Source organism: Lontra canadensis, unplaced genomic scaffold (genome assembly GCF_010015895.1).
Source record: "Lontra canadensis isolate GAN:19392208 unplaced genomic scaffold, GSC_riverotter_1.0 scaffold84, whole genome shotgun sequence".
Lineage (NCBI taxonomy): Eukaryota > Metazoa > Chordata > Mammalia > Carnivora > Mustelidae > Lontra > Lontra canadensis.
Window position 1 is genome coordinate 9,109,092 of NW_022631078.1, and position 14,329 is coordinate 9,123,420.

A 14,329-nucleotide genomic window follows, 5' to 3' on the forward strand; every position below is an offset into this window, starting at 1 on the left:
CCTGCAATGTGAGTTTCAGATTTTCCGTTAAAAATTAACTGCCCTGAAATTGTACAAACTGTACTTAAGCAATTCAGCTATGAGAGTTTACAGCTAAGAGCTATATCCTGCCATCCAAACTGATCATCGCAGTTTAACAATCATCTCAACGTCGGCAACCACTGCTGTTACCATCGGACTTGTCTGGGCATCTTCTAGTCTCACTTTCTTCATGGTTCACAAACGCATCACGGGCACAGGAAAAGATCCAGCTTTCATCCATGAGTAGACTGCACGTACTAACCTAAAAAAATCACACACAGGACCACATTGCAGCTCTTCCCAGTGTGTTTTAAGTTAAAGCACTCATTCAAAAAAAATTAATACCTAAGGCCTTGGGATAAAATTCTACTACCAGCTTTATAAGCCTGAATTTTTAGGAGCAACTGTCTAGGAAACCTGGTTTACTGAACAGTACCTTTTGCAGAAGAGACACGAGACTGACTCCAAATTCAACACTTCAGTGAACTTCACTGTACCCTTTTGGCCAGGAAATTGCATTTTTCTTTTTTTCTCAAAGGAAGGCAGTCTTTATCTTTTGGACTTCCAAATCTTGATTTATAGTAACTACAAACAGTGCTACTGTTGGAAGGCTGTAGAAAATTCTTCTAAAAAATAACAATTTCAAAGATTAGTCACACGGTTGAAATACTCATCCAATAGTAATAATTTGTTCTTTAGTAAGAAATAGAATTCTTTGGGGCCTGTGGGTGGCTCAGTTGGTAAAGCACCTGCCCTTGGCTCAGGTCGTAATCTCGGAGTCCTGGGATCCAGCAGCCCCTCATCCTGGGCTCCCGGCCCAGTGGGGAGTCTGCTTCTCCCACTCCCTCTGCCCCTCCCCCCTGCTTATGCTCTCTCTTAAGAAATAAATAAAATCTTAAAAAAAAAAAGAAATAGAATTATTCACAGCAAATGCCCCAGAGTTGTTTCACTCAATTACAACCGTCATTAAAAACCAAACTGTTCGCTCAATCAACAAAAAAATGTTTTTGCAGCCTTACTGAACACTCTGTCTTCTGTTGCCTCAACGGGCCCCACATATATCTGAGTAAGTAACAGCAGATGGCACCTGACAGATACTAACACTAAGCCTATACACTGTACTGGAAAAACCCTAACACGGATACGCGTCCTTGCTATGTAATAGCACACGGTCTGATGCACATAAAAGCAGATCAAGTTAATGCCCTTCGGGGGCATTCTTTGCCTTGACTGGTTCTCGTTCTAACCAGTGAACTCTTAACTTTTCGGGCATAATGATACTCTTTCAAAAAATCCTGCAGTATGAATGGTAAAGGGAGCCATCTGTTCCATCACACGCAGGGCACCTACAGACCACTGCCCAGCAGGTATATGGCAGGCTGAAAGGGAAAGTCCTATTTAGGGATAGAGTAAGCAATGGTTCAAAAAACATGCAAGAACTGGGATCTTCATAACGTTCCCAGAGTCCTGTTACAGTGGAGGCCTGAAATATACACGGGTGACCGGCACCCAGACTGCACTTGGGTGCAGTGTTCAATTCACAGAAGCTCACGGAGGTTCTGTGGTCGCAAGAGGTCATCCTCTTGCGTGGAAGGTGCAAGAAGCTGCCTTCAGTTTCCCTTCAAGGAAGGCTTCTGCTTCGTAACGGTCCATCTCTCCCCAGGAACAGGGGTTCCCTCGAATCCAAAGCAAGTCGGCATGTGGCAGTGCCTGTAATCAATTTGCGGATGGACTTTCCAACCCCCTGTCTGCTAACGTGGACATGGCTGTCTCCAGACACCTGACGTGGCTTCTGCCTACGTGACTGCAGGCACAGAGTGACTGTCCTCTTCTGAGTCATGGTTATCTTCTAGAATCGCAGTAATGTCCCCATTTACTTCAGTCATTCCAGGAGCTGACTTTGGTCCCAATTTACATAACGGGTTAACCTGTGCGGTGCCTTCAAATGTGGGTCTTTGTGCCTTGGGAGGAGGGTCAACCCCCTCTTCGATACTAAAGATCTTCCCTCTTGAAGCCTGTCTTCTTCATCTCCTGTACAAACCAATGATGGATTGAATAGATCAAAAAAGTTGAGTGTGGGCTCACGAGGGGCTCTGTGCTGTTTAATCAAATGCCATCGGGGAGCTACATCTGAGCCAGCAGGAAATGGACATTTCTCAAGCCTTAATTCAGAAACATGTATTTTTTTTTTTAATTTTTTTATTAGAGAAGAGGGTCTGGACTGCTGGCTCTAAGTTCTCATGAGGAAACACAAGCTCACAGTGTCCTGCAACCTCTGTCTCAGAGAGTGCCTTCCCACGGCTCTGCGGACACCTGTCCACATCGAGGACAGAGCTTACGCCATACTGCCGCTCTCTCCTTTGAAGTCCGCAGAGTTCTACCCAACTTTTTATCAGCATCAAATGAACTCTACGTCTTTGTAGAACAGGAATGTTTTCTCTTCCCACCCCATGGAGCATGTCCAGAGTACGGATCTCTTCTTGCAAGTCTCTTTCCTGGGGTGACACACGAATCATTACCCTTTTCAGTGTTTACTTCAACAATTTAGCAATTTCGGTGGCACAGTTTTGGGTTCTCCTTAAAGAATTCTTGGAAGGGCTTAATCTCAGTTGCAAGGTAAGGTTTTCTCCTAAGGGGCTGGTTTGTTGTTAGGAAGCTGAGTACAGATAAACATCTGTTGGACTTCGTGTCCACATCTTCCCCCTCCCTCGTGACCAAAGAGATTCTGACACCTGTGTTTAAAGTGATTCTGCATCTTCCCCACTTTATCTGTTGATTATAAGATCAGTTTGGGCACGTGGGAGGGCCTCCCCTGGGGGCACCTGAGGCCAGGAAGAAGGTCCCGTCTGTCCTTTTCGACTGACCAGTCAAGCACAGTCTCGCTTCCTCTGGACTAAGCCGGGGGCTCCGGGACCCCAACTCTGCCAGATGCTTCTGCACCCCCTTCCCCAGCCACCTTTCCCCCCTTCACCTTTTCCCCTCCCCCCAAATCTCACCGGAATGCAAAATACCTCCCCTCCATACCAGTTTTAGAATAATCTTGTCTATCTCTATCCTCAAAACATTTTGCTGGAGTTTTAACAGGAATTGTATTAAGTCCATATGCCAATTTGGGGAAAATTGACATTTTACTCTGCTGAGTCATCTTCACGAACATAGTATGTCTTTCCATGTCTTTGCCTTTGTTGATTTCTTTCATCCGTTTTTCGTGAGTTTTCAGCATGCCAAGCCCCGTGGACGTGTTTTTTTAGATTTACACCTCAGCATTTTATTTTATTTGAGCAATTGTAAATGGTACTTTAAATGTTTATATCTTTTGTTTCTTGGCTGAGACTTTTGTTTTCATTGGTTTCAGATGTGTTCGTAACACTTCGCTTATCTTGGTGTGGGCATCTTTGCTCATTCGGCTTGAGATCTTCCTGGCTTTTGGCTTGACGAGTGGTTTTCTAGCGAGACCTGGATATTTTGGGCATTGTGTGATGAGACTCTGTATCTTGTGCAGCCTTCTGCTTTAGCTAGTTGCCCAGGATGCTTCTGGAGTAGGGAAGTGGGGGAACTACCTCATTGGTGCCAAATAGGGTTAGAAGTCGAATTCCCCACTTGACCTCTGTTCGCGCTACAGTTGGTGAGTTTCCCTCTTACAGCGTAGGTGGAGAGGCAAGTCCCAGCCCCCTTCTTGGCCTTTCCCCGATAGCATCCCGGCAGGGAGATTGGAGCACCTTGTACACTGCTGAAGGGAGAAGTCTAGGTTTCCCACGTGGTCTTGCTGGCACGGATGGGGCCACAGATTTTTCTGAAGGGTTTGGCCGGAGTACACCAATTATTGTGTAAAATTTTTCTGTCTTGCTAGCTGCCTCTTTTCTGGTTCTTTGGCTAGATAGAGTAGGCTTTGTTGTTTTTTTTGGGGGGGTGTGTGTGAATATCCAATCCCCTTGGCATTTCCAGATTGCTGGCTTCTTGAGCTTCAAGTCTGAGCTATATGAGGCAAATAAAAAAAAAAAAAAAATTCCAACAACAGAAACTCATCGCTGTGTTGTTTCTCGGGTCCTGTGATCCCTAGCTAATCTGCCTTCTTCTCGCCTCCCTTCAGAGCCTCCTTGGGCTTGTTTTATATACTGTGATTAGGGTTTTAGTTGCACTTAGTGGGAGGAATAAGAAAAAGTACATCTTCTACTTCCTCTCAGAAGCAGTCCAGTTTAAATATAATTTTACTTTTTATGTCAAGTGGAGATTGTTCCGTTAACTAAAATCTTTTGTTCTTCATATGCTTTCACTGTCCATGTAGGGCCTTTAAAAATTTTATATAAAGTGTGTGTGTGTGTGTGTGTGTGTATCTCCCCTCATCCCTGAACCAAACCCTATTCCCCTCCCTCCAAAGACTCCTCTTCAAATGTAGTCATGATATGTTCTTTTTGTTTTGTTTTGTTTTTGTTTTTATTTTTTAAAATTTTATGTATTTATTTGACAGATGGAGATCACAAGTAGGCAGAGAGTCAAGCAGAGAGAGAGGGGGAAGCAGGCTCCCCGCAGAGCAGAGAGCCAGATGTGGGGCTCGATCCCAGGATCCTGGATCATGACCTGAGCCGAAGGCAGAGGCTTTAACCCACCCAGGGCGCCACCCAGGTGCCCCACGATATGTTCTTAAATAAATACATACCCTCGTCAAGCAGGCAGCTTTGGGGGAGTGTGTATATCCATTTTAAGTTTACACCAGTGAGATAAATGTCTGACGCCCCATTTTATTTCCTTTTTTTCCCTCAAAACCAGGTCTTTGGGTTTGACCCATGTTGTTTTACAGATGGGCTAAGTCTTCTCCCCTCCACCTGCATCCCCCACATTCCTCACCCATTTCCCTGGTGAGGGATGCCCGGTTGCCTTCACTTCACGATTGCTGCAAGCAGGGTCTCGGGAAACTTCTCGGGCATGGTCCCCGGAGGGCTGGATTGTAACGTGCCCCCAGTGTTACCCCAAGGGGAGGGCTGGCTGTCTCTCGGGGGGGCACACGCTGTCCTAACTTGCTTCTGCGAGGACAGTACCTGCTCGTGCTCCCGCCACCAGTGTCTGGGACATCCCATGGGGAAGACGAATATAGCATTGGGAATTCTCTGGTAAAGCAGACAGTATTTTGGTGAGGTGAACCACCGCCCTCTAAATCATGTTCGGGCTTGTAAACAGCCAGGCAGGCAGTATAACCCAAGGTTCCCTGGGATTTCCCCTGGTGATTGCGGGAGAGTCCTGCCTGGTCCAGTGCATAGGGACTGGTGTACGGGATGGGGAAGCATCCAGAAGCAGGGAGAGACTTAAACCCCCAGAAATCCCAGAAGTTGAAATAGTCCCTGGGAAATGGAAATGAATGAGCAGTGAAGGGAACAGCCCCTCCTGTAGAGCCTGGCATGCAATTCATACTCAGTTAATATTTACCAATTGTGAGAACCAACCAAGGAAGGAATGATTGGCCCAGGCCTCTGCACACTCACTGCTGGCGTTGGTGGGGTCTGTGCTTCCGGAAACCCCAAATTTTATTTCCGGTATTGACTCTCCAGCTGGAGGTGCGCATTTGTAAAGGGGAATCCGGTGTCCTGGAGGCCCTCAAACCCTTGCCTCTCAACATATAGTCAGGCCCTCATTCATCCCTAAAATCCTCCCAGACACCTAATGGTTCCGACCCTGTGCCACGCTCCTGGGAACTGAGATGAGAAGTCATGGATGTAGATATGTTCCCCTCAGACAGCCACGGGTTAGAGCTCTCAGTCTGTAGGGTGCCCTCAGCCTAGAGACTCCCCACTGCAACCCCCCAAACCGCCCCCCCCACCACAGCCCTCCCCCGCCCCCCACATTATTCTCCACTGACTTCCTGGACTTCCCTCCCCAGCATACATGTGATTTTTCAGTGTCTGTTTCTGCAATCATTTAATTTTTATTAGTGTAACCTATTATTTATGACTGTTTATCCAAAGTGTTATGTGCCCGACACATAACAAGAGTTTGGTAAATGCTGTGGCTTGACCATCAGAAGAATAAGGGCCGAAATGAAGGTACCCGTGGCTCTCTGAGGACAGAGAAACCGCCTCTGTCTGGGGCCGGGAGGGAGGGCTTCCTGGTGGTGGTGGCAATCCCAGAGCAGAACGTTTGCCAACTGGATCAGGGAGTTCCAGGCACAGAGAACTGCATGGCGTGTCCTGGGGACGGACAGTAAGTTGCTGGGAACCACCATGGGGGACTTTGGGCCGTGTAGGTTGAGGAATTTTTTTTTTTTTAACTTTTTATTGAAGAGCAAACTATGTAAAGAAAAATGCCTGCATCACTCAGTGTCCAGCTGGATAAGTTTTCCTAAACACACCAGCATAACCAGTGCCTAGATCAAGAAACAGGACATCATCAGCATCCAAGAAATCCCCCTTTACTCCCCCCACCCCAGGCACTGTGCCTCCTTTCCCCACAAAGATAACCACCATCTTGACTTGTTCAATTCTGTCTGTTTCTAAAATTCACATAAATGGAATCCCACGGTGCGGATGCCACCGTCGTGTCCAATTTCTGCCTCTCAACACTTTTTGTGATGTGTCCACGTGGCTGCCATACTTGTCCCTCATTGATTTTTCCTCCCTTCCACTGTTGATGGATATCCGGGTTATTTCTGGCCTTTGGCCACTGTGAACAAAGCTGCAACAAATGATCTTCTCCATGTCTTTCAATGGCCGTCTTCATGCATTTCTGTTAAACATAAACCCAAGGGTGGGATTGCTGGGTAGAGGGGAGACAATGCCAAACCACTTTCCCAAGAGCTTGTACCAGATACCCTCCCTTTTGCACCAGTGTTCTGGGAAGTCCCAGTTGTTCCACATCCTTGCCAACACTTGATAGTTTCTATACCTTTCCTTTTAGCAGTTTGGGTGGGTGTGCAGTGATACCTCATTGTAGTTTCATTTTGCATTGCCCTGATGATTAATGATGTTTTTGTGGACTCATAGGTTACTTGCAGAACCTTTGTTGTGAAGGGCCTGCTCAAAGCCTCCTGCTCCTTTTCACTTCCTGCCTCTCTTTTTCTTATTGATTTGTAGGAGTTCTTTACATATGTTGGAATTGAGTTGTATGTTTCGCAGATACTCACTGGACGTGACACCAGGGACTGATGTGGTTGAACTGCATTGCTGAAAGCTCCCCTTGGCTGAGAGGGAAGGACAGACTGTGAGACCTCAGGAGGGAGGGGGTGCCGTGGAGGAGCTGACCAGGGCAGTGGCTGTGCAGTTGGATGGCGGGGGCCGGGGTCTAGAGAGACTTCAGCAGCACAATTGACAAGCAACATCTGTCATATCGTGTCATGACATAAACAAGACGTGAATGGTGATGGAGTGTGGGGGAGGGGCAGCGAGGCTCACTTCCAGGTCTCGCGGGCTGGCTGATGAGCTGACGTACTCTGCCCACCCAGCTGCCAGCGGCGAAAGGCGGCTTTGTCCTCCGAGGCCCCACCCAAGCCTGCTGGTCCGGGATGCTCTGGGGTCACCGTCGGGACACTGGACAGAGTGTCCAGTGGTAGAATCTGGGTCTCCAGTGGCAACTGGGGGACAAACACCACCTCCCCCCAACCCCGCATGGCTGGGCTGGTCCATGGAGACCCTGTGCCCTGGAGGAGTTGGCAGCAGCGGGATCTAACCCCGCCAGGGCAGACAATGCCCCCCGTGTCTGCAGCCTCCTCACCCCTGCTGAGTCCAGGCTCAGGGGATGAAAGTCCTGCTCGGGTCCTCAGTCCCCAGGGAAAGGGTGGAAACAGATTCTGCTGTGTCTGGACTTCTGCCCAGCAGCGGGGGATAACGCTGGAATTGGGCCTGACTCTCTCCCAGAAAGCGAGGAACCCTGCGTCTGTACCGCAGGTTAATTTCTCACCAAAGTCCCACCCCCATTCTGTTTCTCAGTGTTTACTTGGAAGAGTTCCGCGGGCTCCATCTTGCAGCATTGGGCTCAGCAGATCACAGCATTTCTGCTATGATATTGTAATTAAACCTTACAAACTCCTTCCATGATGGGTAGAGGAATATGACACCCGGCCCCGGCTGCACTGTGCTAGCTGCTATACATACGTGACGTCAGTCATTCCTCCCCACGATTTCTAAGGGAAGTGTTCATTTCTTCATTTTGTACTGAGTATACTGACTTGCCCACATTCACACAGCAAGCATGGCTAGAGGGTGGACCTGAACTTGGGCCAGTTGGACCCTGCAGCCTCCTTTTCTCTATCTTCCTGCCTGGCAGACAGTAGGGGCTATGGGGGGATTGAACGTCCCCCCCCCACAACGGACGGCCTCACCCTCACATTACTGTGTGTGGGATGGGCCTGACTCAGAGCTGAGCTACGGGAAGGAGAGTAGGGGGAGGAGGCTGCCTGAGAGAGCTCAGGTTCCTATTCTGCCTTTTCCCCACCTCTCTGAGTGACCTTGGGTGAGCTACATTTCTCAGAGCCTCGGCCTCCCCATCTGAGCAAAGGGGTAATCCCTGCCCAGCCTTGCTCCCTGGGTTCTTGGGTGAGCAAGGTATGGAAAGACCCAGCTGAGCTGAGCCCAGGCATGGCTGTCTGCTTTTGTCACGCTAGCTGTTTGGATCCCTTCTGGAGCCTAAGCTGACCTTTCCTGTTCCCTTTTTTGGCGTTAGGGAAGAGTCAGATGGCTCCCCCGCCCCAGCCGTCTCCAGCCTGCACTTTTCCCAGCTTACTCAGTCCCCAGCTGCCCAAGTGTCCCAGGCAGGCCCTGGGTTCTGGCCAATGGTGGCTGTCCCCATCCCGGGGCTCCAGGCTGGCCAGATGGGCAGATGGTACTGGAAATAGCCTTGATAGGAGATTCCCCCCTTGCCGGCGCTCAACCACTTCCTCTCTGACAGAGCGCGCCCTCTCCAGGAGGTCCTGCTAGGCGGGCCGAGGGACATGCCTCGGGTCCTCGTCTTTTGATCGTGAGTCTCGTGAATCTGTCCTACTGTAACAGACGCTGAGTGGTTCCTTCTCTGGCACCCATTCCCTCCCCTGCCTCGGGATAGGACCCCATGTTTCCAAGGGTAGACGCGGTCTCTGCCCCAGGTGGGCCCTGATTGATTTAAACCAATTATGATAGGGCATCTCATGGCTACTGTGATTGGCTCAGGGATGGACACGTGACTCAAGCCATCCAATCAGAGCAGAGATCTCTACTTAAGCTCCCCGGGAAGTGGACCTTCTCTCTGCAGGTTGTTAAGGCAAGGTAGACCCAGACCCAGCTGGGGGCCAGACTGAGAGCCCCAAGGGAGAGCCAGCGTGGGACAGGAGCCAGAACATGGAGCCAAGAGATGGAGGCAGAGAAACCAGGTCCTGTCACCCTGTTTTCAGGGCTGGGTCCAGCTTTGCTTGAAACCTCAAATACTCATGTGCTTTTCACTATACTACACAGCCCACAGATTTTAGTTTTCAAAGTCACCTTGAGTGGGGTTTTCTGTGACTTGGAACCTAAAAATCCCGAACAAGGCCTACACCGTAATGATGGCCAGGCCTCCTCTTCCTGCCTGTCCGGCTCAATGGATGGAGCCCAGGGCAGTGCAGACAAGGTTCCCATGGAAACATGTCCCCGTGGCACCTTCAGTCTCAGAAGCAGAAGACCACTTAGAGGCCTCGAATGGATTTTCCAGATGGGGGAAACGAGGTTCCCTTCAGCCCTTCCCTACTCCACTGTCTGTGTACCTCAGATGGGAAAGGCTGAAGACCCAGCCTGCTGCGTCCCCAGGCCTCTGGGAAGGCTCCTGTCTTCCCCATCCTGCTTCATCTGAGGATAGAGGCTGTGTTCTGTATTGATAAAACCAGAGAGGGCCCGGCAGGTGCACGGAAGGTAAATAAATACCTTTAATTGGGTGTACTCTCAGTAGCCTCCAGGGTCAGGTTCAAACACCTTAGCCTTACATCCAGGACACAATGCCCTTGACATTTCCTCTTCATCTTCTGCTCCTCCCTGGAGGCATGGACGGAAGCTTGGGGCCGCTGTTTCTGTCCCTGCAGAAATGTGTTGAGTGCCATCAGGCCAAGGGACGGAGGGTGATCTGAATTTCATGACCATAAGTCTCAAGTTGGCCCTTAGTGTTGTTCTGGGTCATAAAGTAAAGGCTTAAGACAACTATGATTTTATCATCTCTTGTGGATTCTGGGGGTCATGGAGTTGGGTGGGGCTCAGCTGGGTTGTTCAGGGTTTCAGAGAGTGGCAGTCACGTGGTGGCCGGGGCTGAAGCATCTGGGACTGGCAGGACATCTCTCCCTCTCTGTGACCTCAGAGCTTTTCCTTGTGGTCTCTCTGGATGAGCTGGTTTGGGCTTCCTCACAACATGGCGGCCCAGGGCTCCAGCGGGAGTGTCCTACACGACGCGAGTGTTTCCCATGTCACTTCAGAAGTGTGGCAGCATCACTTGCACTGCATTCATTGCCAAGAACTGAGTCACCAACCTGCCCAGGTTCAAGGGGATGGGGAATTATATTCTGCTCCTTAGTGGGAGAGTGGAAGGTTCTAGAAGGGCTTGTGGGATTCAAAATGTTGCTGTGGCCCTCTTGGGAGAATGCATCTGCCAGCATGCTGTTGGGCAGAGCAGCTATATTTCTCAGGTCCCCTGGCTCCCCTTCCATACACAAGGGCTCTTGCAAACCTCCTCCCTCTGCAAACCTCCAGGGCCCTCTGCCCTTATTTGTAGCCCACGGTGACACTCCTTTTGCACTGAAATAGCAGAAGGAATCATGGGAGAACATCCACGTGCTCCACCCACCCTCCTGCTGGGCCCTGCACCTGCTCAGGCTGCCTTCTCAGCTAGTGTCGTGGGTGGGGTACCTGTGAGTCTCCAGCGGGACGATCCTACACACGTGCACGTGCACTGGACCCCCAGCCCTCCCGCAGTCTGCACTCAACCTGCTCCATGGGTTTCCCCTCCCTGGGTTCACTCTTTGGGAGGGAATGCTAGTTTTTCTCCCATCTTAGAAACCAAACAAAACCTGAACCAAACCAAAAGACAACCCTGTCTTCACCCCACCACTCATGCTGTCCGCTCCAGGAGAACCCTAACACTGGCAGGCTCTGGGGCCAGGGTCCAGTTGGAAGTCTGCGTACTGAAAGTCAATATCCAAGGGGCATAACCGCGTGAAACATGTGTGAAGTCAAATAGAGGCTCTTTCTCCATGAGAAGCAGATCTTATTTTTTTTTCCTTGTTCATACAGTATTGTCTTCCCTTTATGAAACCCTGAGTCAAGCACATTTCCCGGTCTGCCTGGGGAGGCATAGGAGAAGAATATACAGGGCAGACGAGACCTCTGGGAGGTGGACATGGCTCCTTCCTGTGGCAAAGAGGAGGAAAAAGTCCACCAGCAGGCACAGGAGCGCCATGGCCTTTGGGAGGGTCAAGCTGCTAGGCTCTCATCGGTCGGTGTCTCTGGTGGTTTTAGCACTGCCGCAGACAGTGATGGGCTCAACAGCTGAGAGCTGCTCTCCTGACCAAGAAGGCGGTGGCGGCTGGCTTGGCCCAGGCATCCGTTTTTAGCGGATGCGGGCCTGTGGCAGAAGAGCCGCTCCCCAGTGCAGAGAAGACAGAGAGGGAGAAGTCGATCTTTTTTTTTTTTTTTTTTAAAGATTTTATCTATCTATTTGACAGACAGAGACCACAAGTAGGCAGAGAGGCAGGCAGAGAGAGGAGGAAGCAGGCTCCCCGCTGAGCAGAGAGCCCGATGCGGGGCTCGATCCCAGGACCCTGGGATCATGACCTGAGCCGAAGGCAGAGGCCTCAACCCACTGAGCCACCCAGGTGCCCCGAGAAGTTGATCTTCTTAATGAAGAGTTTGGATTCAGAATTCTCCCACTCCTGGAACACGGCGGCACGTGGGGGGCCAGCCTTGGCCATGACCTGGCACGTGGCCCTGGCACTGATCTCCGCCCAGGTCCCTCTCTTTTCTGACCCTTGGCTCCACCCGCACATTGACCGGCCCTGAGCACCTGTGTGTGGACACCAGCCCAGACCGAGAGCTCTGGCCACCGTCCCCCACCCTCCAGTAAACAGTGGCCCCTTGGCCACTGCTGGAGAGGGTCGTGGGAGGATGACCTGTGGGGCCCTCTGAGCCTCTTGCTTGGGTTTTGGGACACCACTGAGGCTCGCCTGTATGGCCAGCCTCCTGGGAAGAGTTGTCCTGACTCACCTTTCTGAGTTTCTCTCCACTGTTGCTAGCCTAAGCCTCTCCCACCAGGCTCACACCCACCTCTCTGTAGGAACTGTGTTTGTCCCACTCTCTTGAGCACCCCTTCCCTGGCTCCTCTGCTGGTCCCCTTCCTTCTCCCCAAAGAATAAGTAGTTGGGGGAGCCCGGGGCTCAATCCTTGGACCTCCTCTTTGTGTCCATCCCTTCCCGGGGGGGATCTCCTATTTCGTGGGTTAATTGCCATTCACAAGGCAATGACCCCCAAATGTGTGTCCCCAGCCGGGACCTGGACTTCGGGTCTGGCTGCTTGCTCTGCTACACCGGGTGGATGTCTCAAGTTTGTCCCTGGGGTTCTCAGCCATTGTCCATCCAGCCTCAGTGCCTGCTGCCTCTGTTCCCTCACTTGTTGCAGCCCCGTCCTCCCAAGAGCTGGGACACACGTCTTAGAAGCTGCAAGCACCATTACTCCCGGCTTCAGAATACACTGAGATTCCCGTTCCTTGTCCCCATCCCCACACTGCCAGCCCAGCCTGGCGCCCCCACCTCTCTCTGCCCCTCCCTGCCCTCCACCCCAGGCCACCACAGAGCAGGTTTACTATGGCTCAAGTCAGTTTGTGCACTTCTCTGTTCAGCCCTCCCCCACTAAGGCTCCTGCTGTCGCTTGGAAGAAAAGCCCAGGTCCCCACCACAGCCCCACACAGACCTACAGGTCCCCCTCTGACCTCGTGTTCCCTGTTTCCCCTGGGACCCTGCATGCGCTGTCCCCCTCCCCTTTTCTGAAGCTCCCCTCCTCAAGATTCCACACCTCACTTCCTTTTTCCTCCCAGCAGATGCCCCACTATCACATAGAATCAATCCCCGCCTGCCCTGGCCTCATCCTTCCTCGTAGTGCCTCTTACCATCCGGCATGTCGGTTCTTTTATTCCTTAATTGTTCAATTGCCTGTTTCCCTCCATTGGGCTGGAAGCTGCACTGCAGGATTCCCCAGATGGTGTGTGGCACATAGTAGGTCTTCAACTAGTTCTTGAATGAATTGCTAATCAATCCTTGCCTTCTTTCCCTGTGAGTGCCCACTTAGCTTCGGAAGCTCTGAACCCAGAGCTCAACCCAGCACCGCAGACTTGGGGTGAACTGCTACCTGTGTGTCATGCCTGCTCCAGACAAAGGGTGGTCTTCTGGCCACCACTGTGCTTCCCTCCATTACTGCATTCCCTCCCTGAAGCCCTGGGGTCTCAGTCGGTCAAGTGGCTGACTCTTGATTTCTGCTCAGGTCATGATCTCAGGGTCCTGGGATCAAGCCCCGAGTTTGGCTCCGTGCTTAGTGGGAGTCTGCTTGAGGACTCTCTCTCTCCCTTTACTCCTTCCCGACTCAAATAAATAAATATTTTTTAAAAAGTCACCTCCTCCCTGAAGCCCTCCTGATTCACCTGTCACTTTCTTTCTTTCTCTGGTGCCCTCTGGGGCTGGGGGGGAACTGCAGTGTATCTGTGTCTATGTTATCAGTGACTGGTGACTGTCCCACCCTCGTGATGGACAGTGCTGTCACCAGGGAGGGCTACATCTTGAGCATTTCCATAACTCCACACTCAGCAGAGCCTTGGTACCAAGTAGGTGCTCCCTCAGCGTTCGCTGTCTTGAGTTGAATATTTGGTTTTATTTTATACTTAACATTTTCCACTAGGCCTTCATTTCTTTTTATCTTAAATCATGTTTGTTTTCTGCTTCCTCTTTAATTTGTTTTTTTATTACCTCTTTTTCCTTTTTCTAGTTAAAAACAAGTGCGCCTTGCAGAAAATGTTGAAAATAGCCAAGAGTATAAAGGAAAGACAAGATTGCTCATAATCTAGCAATCTAGAGATAACAATTATTAGCGGTTGCTGTATTCGCTTCTACTTCTTTTGGGTGCACTTTTTTTTTTTAACTAACTCTTAAATTGTGACAATTTTTTATGTCATCATGATTCTTCAAAGGCATCATATTTAATGGTTGCCTAGTACTCCGCCCATTCCGCTCAGTTTATCATAATTCATTTCAACAATTATTCCACATACACAAACTCCTGACACACACCTCGTGTCATCCTCCCCCGCCACACGCACGCACCACGCCCGCAGACACGCCGGCGCACACTCG

General features: G+C 50.5%; 1 pseudogene; it reads right to left on the reverse strand.

Annotated features, from left to right (window-relative positions):
* Nucleotides 1–1,219: 1,219 nt before the first annotated feature.
* LOC116882527 lies at nucleotides 1,220–13,105 on the reverse strand (annotated as a pseudogene).
* Nucleotides 13,106–14,329: the final 1,224 nt, after the last annotated feature.